This window comes from Pangasianodon hypophthalmus, chromosome 9 (assembly GCF_027358585.1).
Source record: "Pangasianodon hypophthalmus isolate fPanHyp1 chromosome 9, fPanHyp1.pri, whole genome shotgun sequence".
NCBI classification, from domain to species: domain Eukaryota; kingdom Metazoa; phylum Chordata; class Actinopteri; order Siluriformes; family Pangasiidae; genus Pangasianodon; species Pangasianodon hypophthalmus.
Window position 1 is genome coordinate 24,683,364 of NC_069718.1, and position 13,725 is coordinate 24,697,088.

The following is a 13,725-nucleotide window of genomic DNA, read 5'->3' on the forward strand; positions in this document are numbered from 1 at the left end:
AACCATTGAGTCACCTCTGTTTTTGAGTAAATTACTGCGAGGGAGTAATCCTCTCACTCCCTCGCAATAATTTACTTACAAAACAAAGTAATTACTTATTAGCAGGAGCCAGTTATCTATCTTGCTTCCCTGTACATATTTTTATTTAGTGAGCACCACCCCCATTTCCTGCCTTCTACCCTTCATTGACCTACCACCAAAATATCTATAAAAAACCATTGCAGTTTTGTAATATTTGCATCTACCTCCAAGATACATCATCAAGAGGGGGTTTTCCCAGTACTCAAACTGGGAAGTCTCGCTACAGAGCTCACTGTTTCATCACTGCAAGTCACAAGTAGGCATGTTTACACCAGCTGTATCAATGGTTACAGTTTAGAGCCCCTTTAATTATAGAACAGTACTGTAAAGTGTTACTAAGTGTAGGATAAGTATTGAGGCTGAGACTACAGTTCCTTACAGACAGTGAATTGGATTCTGTATATTCTTGTCATACACTGTATCCATCCCATGCATTTGCTTACTGCTATGTACTGTAGGATTGACTGGAATCATACACAGTCTCTCCCAGTCAAACATAATCATGATAAAAGTATTTATTTGACTGCAAAGATCTACTGATACTGATGCATCTTTCACGCTTATTTAAACATCCAGAACATTCTCTGATTGTGAAATTTAATAATTATATAACTCTCTAGAGAAGTTAATAAAGCAGGGACAAAAGAAAAAGACTTTTCACTGACTTGAAAGAGTGAGACAAAGAGGCATCTGAGTGATCTACACTTATGCAAGTCAGTCTACTGGTAATAATTCAAACACAAAACAGTAATTTTCCATTCATCAGCTAAGTGAATTCTCAGTGTCTCTATGTCTGCTGGCTTTTATATCATTCTGTGAGACAGTGAGCATTCTCCAGAGCTCATCTCACACTCATTCCAACAGAAGAGATTTTCTCACCCAGAGGATCCCTCCTTCAGTTCTCTTTAAATAATTGAGAGCCAACCAAAGCTGATGGCTTGTTTTTAGCCAGTGAGAGAAAATAACCCTCCAAATACCTGTCTTTGTGCGTGTTCCTTTGTCAGGATGACACAATGCTGTTTTAACTTATAATGTCATAGTAGCTCGGCTATATCTTTTAACATATTCATAAAATGTTGTACAGGATAATAAACACAATCATACTGTAAAAAATAACAATATTATATAAAAAAAATCTTCCTAGACCAATAACACAACTTTATTGTACAGTGTCAGTAGGTTTGCACCTGGATGACTGTAACTTACATGGATGACTGTAGCATAAATCCAGATCCAGATTATCAGCTGTTGGCCTGTCCCTTATATACACTCACTGGCCACTTTCATAGGAGTACCTCTATCCAATTCATGCAATTATCCAGGCTTGTGGCAGGAAAGCAATAAAATCTTGCAGGTCCAGGTCAAGAGCTTCAGTAAATGTTCATATTAAATGTCAGAATGGGTACAAAAAAACATGACCTCAGTAATTCTGATGGTGGCGTTTTTGTTGGTGCCAGGTGGGTTGGCTTGTGTATTTCAGAAACTGTTGATATCCTGGAATTTTCACACACAACAGTCTCTAGTGTTGACACAGATTGGTGAGAAAACGAAAAACATCCAGTGAGCAGTAGTTCTGCAGTCAGAAATGTTTTGTTGAGAGAGATGAAAGACAATAAACAACTCCTGCAGTGATGCACGAGGAATGATGAGTGATAAAAATGATCATTTAAGGCATATAACTTTATTGTCTGTGTTAAAAATTTGCATGTAGAACATTTAAACTTTTGCATACAAAAGTGCTGCAGGTTCTATTAAGCTTTCATTTAATTTAATTTACTTCCGACAAGCATGTCTTTGCTGTTTGTGTCTCATCTGTATGAGATGAGTGTAGGTTCCTTAAAAGGGAAGCTCTGTCAGGATTGTCCTGGGGGATTTTTAAGCTTCTAGGTATAATAAACATCCACTGTTTTGTTATTGAGATAAGTGATCACTAAAGGTCTGTCCTAGCAGGGGGAATGTGAGTTCAGTGCAACCATTTGCTCAATCATGGTAACACAGGCTATGGCATGATGATATTTTCAGGGAATTCACATTTCTAAATTAAAAATAATTGCACATTTCCTTACTTTTCTGGAGAAAGCCTTCACTCTCACTGCAGATGCATTTAAGTCTCATTTGCTGTGAATGGAATTTTTAAAAAAATTTTTTGCATTGCTTGGGATAGGAAGAGTTGTACTCCAAGTAGGAATTAGAGTCTAAATAGATTCTAACTCCTAAAAATGTTATGCTCGTGCCAGGGGGAGCAATACTGCACATTTATTCCAAGGCTGGGTGAAATGTGGAGAAGAAGAAAATAAAAAGCTGTAGTTCTCCAGCCGTGCAGTTACCAAAGCCAAAGATGTCATCAAGATATCTAAGAAATAGTATGGGTACATGTCCAGTAAATTGCTCAAAAGCCTTTTCAAGGTTTTCCCTATGTTTTCAGAGGGCTTTAAGGTGCAGTCTGGGATCCAGGGAGTGGTAGTGGGGGTTTGAAATTATAAGAAGGGATTTTAAAGTTTTTTTCATGTTGTTTTCGACCATTATCCTTACCATATTTGTGAAAGATAACTGGCAACACTTATTGTACTTATAGTCAAAAGTCTATAAATTTCACCAAATAACATGTTTGAGATTTAATGAAATTTTTTTATGTGGATTACCTCAACTTGTACACATAGGAAGAATAAACATGATGAAATACATATGTAAGTATTTAGAAAATGCAACCAAAGGACATAAAGGTGACACAGAGGATTTCTTGATTTATTTCAACATTTATTTCAACTGCTATGTTAACATGTAACATCTTTTTTGAAGCAGTCAGCACCTGTTTTACATAATAATCCTAATTTTTTCAAAATGCTCTGAGCTTCTTTTGGGATGCTCTCAACTGCATTTTGAAACAGAGTTTTTTTATATGAAATAAATTTCATCAGAAAAAGATGTTGCATGTGAACACAGGCTAACTTTGTAGCTACCAAGCCACTGTAGATACAGTAATAACATTAGTTCAATCGAGGTATCCTTATGTAACGTCAACTAAATAGCTTTGCTGGCTAACACAATTTAATTCAGTACAGGAATATCTTTGTATGTTAGCTAGGTTCACAATTTCTTAGGTTGTAAAATAAGCTACATTAGTTATATATTTTCTCTATTTGATATCACTACTGTTAACAAGAATTACTCCCTAACAAATAAGTTTATACTACATGAATACTTTCATGAGGCTTACCTTATTGATGGCTTGCAACTTGCTCTTGTCAATGAGCATCTATCACACACCAATCACACAAACATTCTTCCAAACACTGATTGTTGATTGGCAGGTCATTGAAGCTAATGCAGTTATGTGTTAACACAATCTCTGTTCATTTATGTGTTATATGTTAACACATGACATGATGTCCTATGGGATTCCATAACGTTGAAACATTTTATTAAAATGACTGGCGATTTCCATAACAGTTGGGAGTTTTGAGGTGGGACTAATTGGTAGGCCATACAGAAATGATTATGGGGATAAGACAGAAAGATCAGTGATAAAATCACAACAGTGATATGAGATCAGGGATGATAAAGTATGGGAAGGGGCTCAAGCAGTCTGGTGAGCAGCAGGTTGTGCTGGTTCTTCTTCTTGAGCTCTGAGGACAGGATGGTTTATTCAGTTGTCTGCTCTTGAGTTCCATCATGAATCCTCAATAAGGCATAGGATTTGGTATTCTTGGGCACTGGGTGGTAGGAATGAGTGAACTTGAATTGTGTGAAGAAGAGAGTCTATCTGCCTGACATGGGTTCGGTCTTTTTTTTTTTTTTCTGATTTAACATATTTAAGGCGTCAGTGGTCAGTCATGATTAAGAATCGGCGCACCACTCCCTCCAGCCAACTCCTCTCAGGCTACCCTAATTGCTAGGGGGTCTTTGTTTCCTATGTCAGAGTTCCTTTCTGCCGGGCATAGCTTCCTATATTAGAAAGTGCGTGGGTGCATTTTCAAAAATGCACCCACGCACTTCCGAACTCTCTTTGACAGAGGGTTCCCACGGTGCTGAGAGAGAAAGGAGGTGGGGTATCTGGATGTCAAGAAGAGGTGCTCTTTTAAACTAGTCTTTGAGAGTTTGAAGTGTCTTGGATTTTCCTTTTAGGAGTGAGGTCAATGGATCTGTCACAGAACTGAACCCTCAATAGAAGTTGGTAAAACAGTCAGTAAGAGTTGGCAACTGTACAAGTCTTGGGCAGTCCTGGGTTATGGCCAAGATGTTATAACTTCTACCTTGGTTTGGTCCATTTCTACTCTATGTTTTTAAAGATATAACCCAGGAACTTGACTGAGCTTTTGTGGAATGCATTTCTCTAGTTTGACATAAAGGTGATTTTGTCAGGTGTTTGTGGAGCATGTGGTGAACATGATGTACATGTTCTTCTTCTGAAAATGAAAAAAAAAAAAAAAATGTCATCGATATTGATTTTAGATATTCCTTTAAGATATTCACATGACATCATTAATAAACTCCTGGAACACAGTGCTTACCAAACCATAGGACATTACCAAATATTCATAGTGTACACATGTGGCAATGAATGCAGTTTCCCACACATTCCCTTCTCTAATGTGAATAAATTTGTTATAAGATTAATATCTTGGCTCCTCTTACTTCTTCAAATGCTGAGCCTACCAGAGGAAGTGGGTACCTGTATTTGATGGCAACCGCAATAAGGTCTCTATAATAATAGAGACCAATGCCCTTTCTCCACAAAGAAGATGATGGCTGCTGATGGTACCTCCTCTTGCCTGGAATGCAAGCCTGCAGCCACACTGGCTTATCCACACTTTGTGGGTAAGATTGAAGACCCATGCAGTAGTATATTAGACTGCATTATCCCTGTAAAAACAAACCATTAAAATCTCTCAGTTAAATAGCTTTGAAACTCCAAATTCAAGCCAGATGGCATCCTTATCCACTGGTACAGACCTCAAGGTGTTATAAAATCTGTAAGTGGCAATCCCTGATGGTGTGCTTTACCATGATCCAGGAATGAAAACCATAAACTTTACATTTAAAGTAACATTCAACAGTGCTGCTCCATTGTTGCTGGCCAAAAGCACTCCATCTTCCTGTCAGCCTCTTATTGATCTCATTCCACTCAGTGATGAACAGCAGGCAAAATTAAGAAAATGCTCTGTGATTAATCAGCAGCTTTGCCCAAGAGAGTGATGTATACCCAGTTTGCAGATGCCATTCTTAAAGATATCCCTGTACAGAGAATCTACTCATCAGCCCCTAAACCACTATTTGGGGAGGTACAAGAGTACATTCAGGTACTAGTGAAAGGCTGGATTATGAATTTCAAGTCCCTGTATTTGGCTCCAGTGGTATGCATCTGAGAGAGAGACAGGATCCTCCATATGTGCATAGATTACCACTTGTAAATCACAAGACCATACCCAGTCAATGTCTGTTGCCTAGAATATAGGATTTGACAGACATTCTTGGTGGCTATTCCTGGATTCCTGGTTGAGTATCCTAGGTCCAGGGAAAGGCTTAATCCAGACATCCTATAGCCTTCATTACTCTCTGGGGCATTATGTTACCTTACGTCTTTTGGCCTTCCAAATTCTCCTGCAGCATTCCAACAGAGTGTGTAATAACTGCTAGGATCTCTGAGGGATGAATGTTTTATCCCATATCTGGATGATGTGTTTTGTTATGCAAAGACCTTTGATGATTATGTGGAAAGGGTTCACAAAGTCCTTCAAGCCTTCCAGCATCATGGGGTGATGTCAAAGCCCAAAAGGTATCAGCTCTTCTATCAGGAAGTCAGGTGTCTTGTATCTACTCAAGGTGTAAGGATTGATCCAAAGGACCTGGATGCAGTACAGTTATTAATCTCCAAAGTGCCACAGATCATTGGTGATGTGGGGAAGGTCATTGGCTTCCTGGTCTACTATCATTCCTTCATCCAGGACTTTTCAAAATTAGCAAAGCCCATTTACAAGCCGCTTCAGACTAAACCAGGGCAGGCAGTCCCTGTATGCGGGAAAAAAGAAAGGCACACAACTACCTTTGAGAACCCCTGTAAACTGGACTTGAACATGAGTATGCTCTTGAACAACTTGTCACCCTCCATATGACATCTGTATATCCTGATTTCCACTTACCCTTCATACTATACACATATGTATCAGCCCAGGGCCATTTTCTCCCAATTCATAGATGGAAAGTTAAGGGGTATTGGGTATGGATCAAGGACACTGACACCAGCCATGGACAACTATTACAATACAGTGGGAAACTAGATTTTTGGTATTTAATTGGGCTGGGTGTGAAAGTTTCAGGGATTACTTATAGAGCATTGGGCATTAATGGGTTGCTAGTGTGGCTCCTCTGTCTCAGTAGAAATTGGCCCAGTGGGTCACAGACGTCTTGACAGGATACAAAGAGGCTGTATATCCACCCCTACCATGATGTGCCCTTCAACAAGGAATTTTTTTTTATCCTCATCAGCACTACTTAGAGGTTTACTGTTCTAGGATTTCTGAGCTGGAGCTGCAATCATCTCTGAACACCTTCCTAGTTGACCATATGTGAGCTGATTCAAATCTTGCCAATCCCAGTGATTGTGTTTTGAATTTTGAGCTGCATTTAGTTCTGATAGTTCTGATATGTTTTGTTTTGACCTTCCACCTTTCCTTGTGATTACTTGTTAATCATACTGTGCTTCACTATTTGACTCCTACATGAATTATACTCTGTCAAGCTAAACAGAGAAAATTCTGAGTTCATTAATATGAATATGAAATGTTAGACTTCCCTATGTAGTTAACAAAGTTTATTAGGGATGCCACTGAAAAATTCAACCAAAATAATAAAAACAGCACTTTTTCTACCAGAAGAGAAAATAAATGACAAAAAAGGCCATGTAAAAGTGTGAAATCTAATACTTTCCAAATAATTTCAATGGTAATGATAACTAAAGTGACTAAAATGCTGCTTGCTGCCCTGCAAATGCCCCATGGTTACTGTAAACCCCACTCTAGGGGTGTAACGCAATGCCATATCTGTTTAGTGCTCAAAACATTCGTATCTATTTTCGTATTCAGATTTAAACCAAAAGTTAGTGTGGTCTACATTCCTGGTCAAAAAACGGGCAAAGCTCAAAATGTCAAATATTAAGCTGTTACTAGTCTTAACAACAAATCATTGGTCAGAAAATTAGCAAGAACTAAACAAATGCACTCCTGAGACTATTAAAAGTTTAATATTTTGCCATTTTGGCTTGGCCCATTTTTTTGCCCAGGAGTGTAAACAGGGAGGTTTTTTATGTGAACCTTGCCACTGTGCCATGGAAACACTGAAAACACTGGAAAAAAGAATAGGTGCTGGAAAAAAAAATCATTTTTCATTCAGTGTTTATGTCAGGCTACAGGAGCAAACCAGTGAGGAAAAACAAGTATCTGATTTCTATAATATTAATGAACTTGTTTTTTTTATCTTGTGAGTAGGGTTGACAGGTTTCTTATAATGCCTGCATATTGCAGATACTGTAAATAAAAATGTGCACCATTTCTAACTTTTTCCCACGAAAATACTGAGAAAAAGAAGAAAAATGCATGTACGAAAGGTACCTCTACGCCTGAACATTTTGACATTTTCAGGTCATTTTGTGTGGTTTTTATGATGTCATTTTATATTTGAAAGTTAAGGGAGGCTTAGCAACAATGTTTAGGTAGGTGGAACTTGTCAAAGTAACATCCACATGAATGCCAGAACCCAAGGTTTCACAGCAGAACATTACCCAGAGCATCACACTGCCTCCGCCAGCTTGTCATCTTCCTGGTGTCATCTCTTCCCCAGATAAGTGACACACACGCACCACAGGATGTAAAAGAAAATGTGATTCATCAGACCAGGCCACCTTCTTCGATTGCTCTAGGGTCCAGTAATGATGCTCACGTGCCCATTGTAGGCGCATGAACAGTCTGACAGGTCTGTGGCTACACAGCCCCATACGCAACAAGCTGCGATACACTGTGTGTTCTGACACTTTTCTATCATAGCCAGCATTTAGCAATTTGTGCTACAGTAGCTCTTCTGTGGGATTGGACCAGATGGGCCTTCACTCCCCATGCGCATCAATGTGCCCATGACCCTGTCAATGGTTCACTGGTTGTCCTTCCTTGGACCACTTTTAGTAGGTAATAACCACTGAATATGGGGAACACCCCACAAGACCTACTATTTTGGAGATGCTCTGACCCAGTCGTCTAGCCATCACAATTTGGCCCTTGTCAGAGTCACTCAGATCCTTACACTTGCCCATTTTTCCTGTTTCCAACATCGACTTGAGAACTGACTGCTCACTTGCTGCCTAATATATCTCAACCCTTGATTGGTGCCATTGTAATGAGATACTCAATCTTATTCACTTCACCTGTCATTGGTTTTAATATTATGGCTGATCAGTCTACATGTTCCTATTGATACTTTTAATTCACTTGAGGGGAAGCACTGTGGTACAGTGGGTAGCATTGCTGCCTCAAAGCTCAAGGGCCCCAAGTATGATCTCGAGATGATCTGGGCTCCTTTATAATTATAATGCCTGTATGCTTTTCTGAGAAGATTTCTTTAAAAAACAATGTAGAATGATCATTTAAGAATGCCGAAAAACAGTTTATCTTTGAAAGTCAGGGAGGAGCTTAGTCTTGCTTACCCATTTATACTAGCCACCCCTGCTACTATTGGTATGTTTTGTGTGTGTGTATATATATATATATACATATATATATATATATATATATATATATATATTATATATATATATATATATATATACAGTCAGGTCCATAAATATTGGGACAGTGACACAGTTTTGGTAATTTTGCCTCTGTACACCACCACAATGGATTTGAAAATGAAGCAATCAAGATGTGACTGAAGTGTAGACTTTCAGCTTTAATTCAATGGCTTCAAGAAAAATACTGCATTAAACATTTAGGAATTACAGCCATTTTTTACAGAGTCCCTCCATTTTCACAGGCTCAAAAGTATTGGGACAATTGACTGATAAGCAGTTCCATGGCCAGCTGTGGCCTGTTTCCTCCTTATATCATGATAAATTAAGGAGATAAAAGGTCTGGAGGTGATTCCAAGTGTTGAATTTGCATTTGGTAGCTGTTCATGGGAACTCTCAATATGCCGTCCAAAGAGGTGTTGATGCAAGTGAAGGAGGCCATCATTAGGCTGAAAAACCAAAACAGACCTATCAGAGAGATAGCAGAAACTTTAGGAGGGCCAAATCAACAATTTGGTACATTCTTAAAAAGAAGGAATGCACTGGCGAGCTCAGCAACACCAAAAGGCCTGGGAGACCACAGAAAACAACTAAAGTGGATGATTGCAGAATTCTTTTCTTATTGAAGAACAACCCCTTCACAACATCTAGCCAAGTCAGGAACACTCTGGAGGAGGTAGGCCTATCATTGTCAAAGTCTACAATCAAGAGCCACCTTCATGAATGTAAATACAGACGGTTTACCTCAAGATGCAAACCTCTGGTAACACTCAAGAACACAAAGGCCAGATTAGACTTTGCTAAAAAACCTCTAAAAAAAAGCCTGACCAGTAATGATTCAAGACTTGTAACTTGTACCAGAATGATGGGAAGAGAAAAGTATGGAGAAGGAAAGGAAGGGCTCATGATCCAAAGCATACCACATCATCCGTCAAACATGTGGAGGCAGTGTTATGGCATGGGCATGTTTGGCTGCCAATGGAACTGGGTCACTGGGGTTTATTGATAATGTGACTGTTGATAGAAGTAGCAGGATGAAATCTGAAGTGTACAGAGCTATACTTTCTGCTCAGATTCAGTCAAATGCTGCAAAACTGATAGGACAGCGCTTCACAGTACAGATGGATAACAACCCAAAACATACTGTGAAAGCAACCCAAGAGCTTGGAAATTAAATGTTCTTAAATGGCCGAGTCAGTCACCTGACCTCAACCCAACTGAGCTGCTTTTCACTTACTGAAGACAAATCTGAAGGCAGACTGACCCACAAACAAGCAGCAACTGAAGATGGCTGCAGTAAAGACCTGGCAAATCATCTCAAGGGAGGAAACTCAGCATTTGGTGATGTTCATGGGGTCCAGACTTCAGGTAGTCATTGACTGCAAAGGATTCACCTCCAAGTAATAAAAATAATCCTAATATTTTTGATTATATTAGTTTGTCCCATTACTTTTGAGCCTGTGAAAATGGAGGAACTCTGTAAAAAATGGCTGTAATTCCTAAACGGTTAATGCAATATTTTTGTTGAACCCCTTGAATTAAAGCTGAAAGTCTATGCTTCAGTCACATCTTGACTGCTTCATTTCAAATCCACTGTGGTGGTGTACAGAGGCAAAATTACCAAAACTGTGTCACTGTCCCAATATTTATGGGCCTGACTGTATGTGTGTATATATATATATATATTGACTTTGACATGTACCATTTACTTAAACGTTGTTGCAGACCAAGTACATCCCTTAATGGCAACGGTATTCCCTAATTGTATTGGCCTCTTTCAGCAGGATAATGAGCCCTGCCACACTGCAAAAATTGTTCAGGAATGGTTTGAACATGACAAAGGGTTCAAGGTGTTGATTTGGCCTCCAAATTCCCCAGATCTCAATCTGATCAAGCATCTGTGGGATGTGCTTGACAAACAAGTCTGGTGATTCAGCCATAACATTAAATCCACTTGCCTAATATTGTGTAGGTTCCCCTTGTGCTGCCCAAACAGCTCTGACCCATTGAAGCATGGACTCCCCAAGACCTCTGAAGGTGGGCTATGGTATCTGGCACCAAGCCGTTAGCTGCAGATCCTTGAAGTCCTATAAGTTGCATGGTGGGGCTATCATAGAGGTGAATGTGGGAATGGGAATGTGCTGATAATGACAGCTTGCAGATGTCTTTATAAACATCTTCAACATCTCCCTGTTGTCCATGTGTGCTTCAAGATGACCACCATCGTCCCTGTCCTGAAGAAATCATCTCTGTCCTGCCTGAATGACTACCAGCCCATTGCACTCACACCTATCATCATAAAGTGCTTCGAGTGGCTAGTCATGAAACATATAAAGAGCAGCCTTCCCACCACACTTGACCCATTCCAGTATTCCTACATTCCTAACTGCTCAACAACAGATGCCATATCTGCTACCATCCACCCTTCTCTGACAATTATGGGCAATTATGGACAAAAAGGACAATTATGTAAGAATACTGTTCATAGACTTCAGTTCAGCATTCAACACAATCATCCCACAACTACTAATAAAAGCCTGCTGGGTTTGACCACCTCCCTGTGCAACTGGATCCACCCTAACTGGGACACCCCAGTTCGTTAGGACTGGAAACACCACCTCCATCACCACCACACTGAACATTGGCACTCCTCAGGACTGCATGCTCAGTTCACTGACATTTACTTTGCTGGCTAATGACTGTGCTGCAAAGTACAGTTCAAATCACATCATCAAGTTTGCTGATGATGCTACAGTTGTGGGCCTCATCATCAATGATGAGTCAGCATACACAGAGGAGGTGAACCAGCTCATAGAATGGTGTACAAACAGCAATCTATCTCTCAATGTTGATAAGACAAAAAAGATGATTGTTGACTTCAGAAGAACTTGAGTGGTCCACTTACCACTGCACATCAATAGAACAACTGTGGAGAGAGTCAAAAGCCCCACGTTTCTTGGTGTGCACATGACAGAGGACCTCTCCTGTACTCTCAACATCACCTGCCTAGCCATTTCCTATGGAGGCTGAAGATAGCCAACCTCCCCGTCCCATCCTCACCACTTTCTACAGAGGGACGATAGGGAGCTTCCTGACCAGCTGTCTCACGGGAACTGCACAGTCTCTGAGCACAAGACCCTACAGCGAGTTGTGAGAACAGCTGAAAAGATCATTAGGGTCTCTCTATCAACCATTGTCACCTCGTACAATAACTGCAGACCCCTCCCACCGCTCACATGGACTCTTCACCCTCCTGCCATCTGCCAGAAGGTACAAGAGCATCTGTGCCACCACCACCAGACACCACAACAGTTTCTTCCCTGATGCTGTAAAATTACTCAACACCTTGCTGCCTCCCAATGCTCACCTGGGCTAGTCAAAACCCTAAACCCGTATGATTCAATACCACTGCCCACCACACTTCGGTATGCTGCATTAGACACTTTCTATTTATGAGACTCTTTTTTTTACTATTTTCTTTTTTTACTGTTTTTTTTTTCTTTTAAAAGTCATGGGAACCATGTTGACATTAATCAACAATAATTAATTAATACCTTTGACCGAACCTAACACACATCCTCAAACAATTTTGACTTAATGGTAAGAATGAACCATAGGTTCTTCTCTCCATAACCCCGGCATAGACATTTTCTGGGAGACAGAGGAATGTGATTCCCCTATAATTGGGACACATATTATCCTAGTTTTTCAGTCCAAGGGCACTGGACCAGATCTCCATGCAACATTGAGGAGGACTTTTAACCACACAACCCCAACTTTTCCTGCTGACTGCAACATCTCTTGCCAAATTACATCCAAAACACCACATATTTTTGGCACTGCTTTCTGAAGGGAGGGAGTGTCTATTAGATTAAAGAGTTCCTCAAAGTGCTCTTCCCCTTGCACAACAATATCCGTAGTAGTGGTCAACACTCCCCCACACTTGCTAAGATGCAGAATGCCTTGCTAGAATATCACTGAGGCATCCAGAGTCTTTTTTCATGGCCTCTCTAAACTCTTCCAGTGCCCTAGCCTTTGCTTCTGCAACTACTTTTGCCACAGCTCTTCTGGCTCTTGTACACAACTCACTTGAATCAGGAGAGCCTGTCGTGAGCAGAAAGCCTCCTTCTTCAACTTTATGGCTTCCCTCACCACTGGTGTCCAATGGTTAATGACATGATAGGCACAGAGAGACTTCCAGCCACAGCTTCTTGCAGCTACATCTATGACTGAGGATTCAAACATGATCCATTCAGAACCAATTTCTCCACCCTTATATAGTACAGAGAAGTCCTTTTGATGGTGTGACTTGAATGTGTCTCTCACTGAAGCTTCTGCCAGATGCTCCAAGCAACTCAGAAGGCTCTCCTGGGTTTAACATGCAAATCTGGTTGGTGCCCTGTGCAACAAGTAGTTCTCATCACAAAGTGGTGATTAGTTGACAGTTCTGCCCCTCTTACAAAATTAATCACTGACCTTTGGCCCGAGGTGCTCTGGTACCAGCTACACTTATGAACAACCTTGGAACAAAGACAATTCATGGCTTTGACAGAAGTCTCTAGTCCATCTAAGACTCTCCATCACATGGCTGTCACCTGAGTGGCATTGTACCTAAGCCACAACTTTCATCTGGCAGTTGGTGAGCCCATAAAATGGCTCCATGCTGCCATTTCAGGCTGAGCCCAACCAGGTTATATGGTGGTTTCAGGCAAGGTACACTTAGCCTTATTGTAGCTTTCATAGGGGTCATTACGAGTGCTCTTTTTCTGACTTCTCCCCTGAGATCTGTTCACCAAGGGTAACCCTATTGGAAACATTAACCTCCCGATGACATAGCACTGAAGGTTCACTGAAACACCTTCAACCAGACA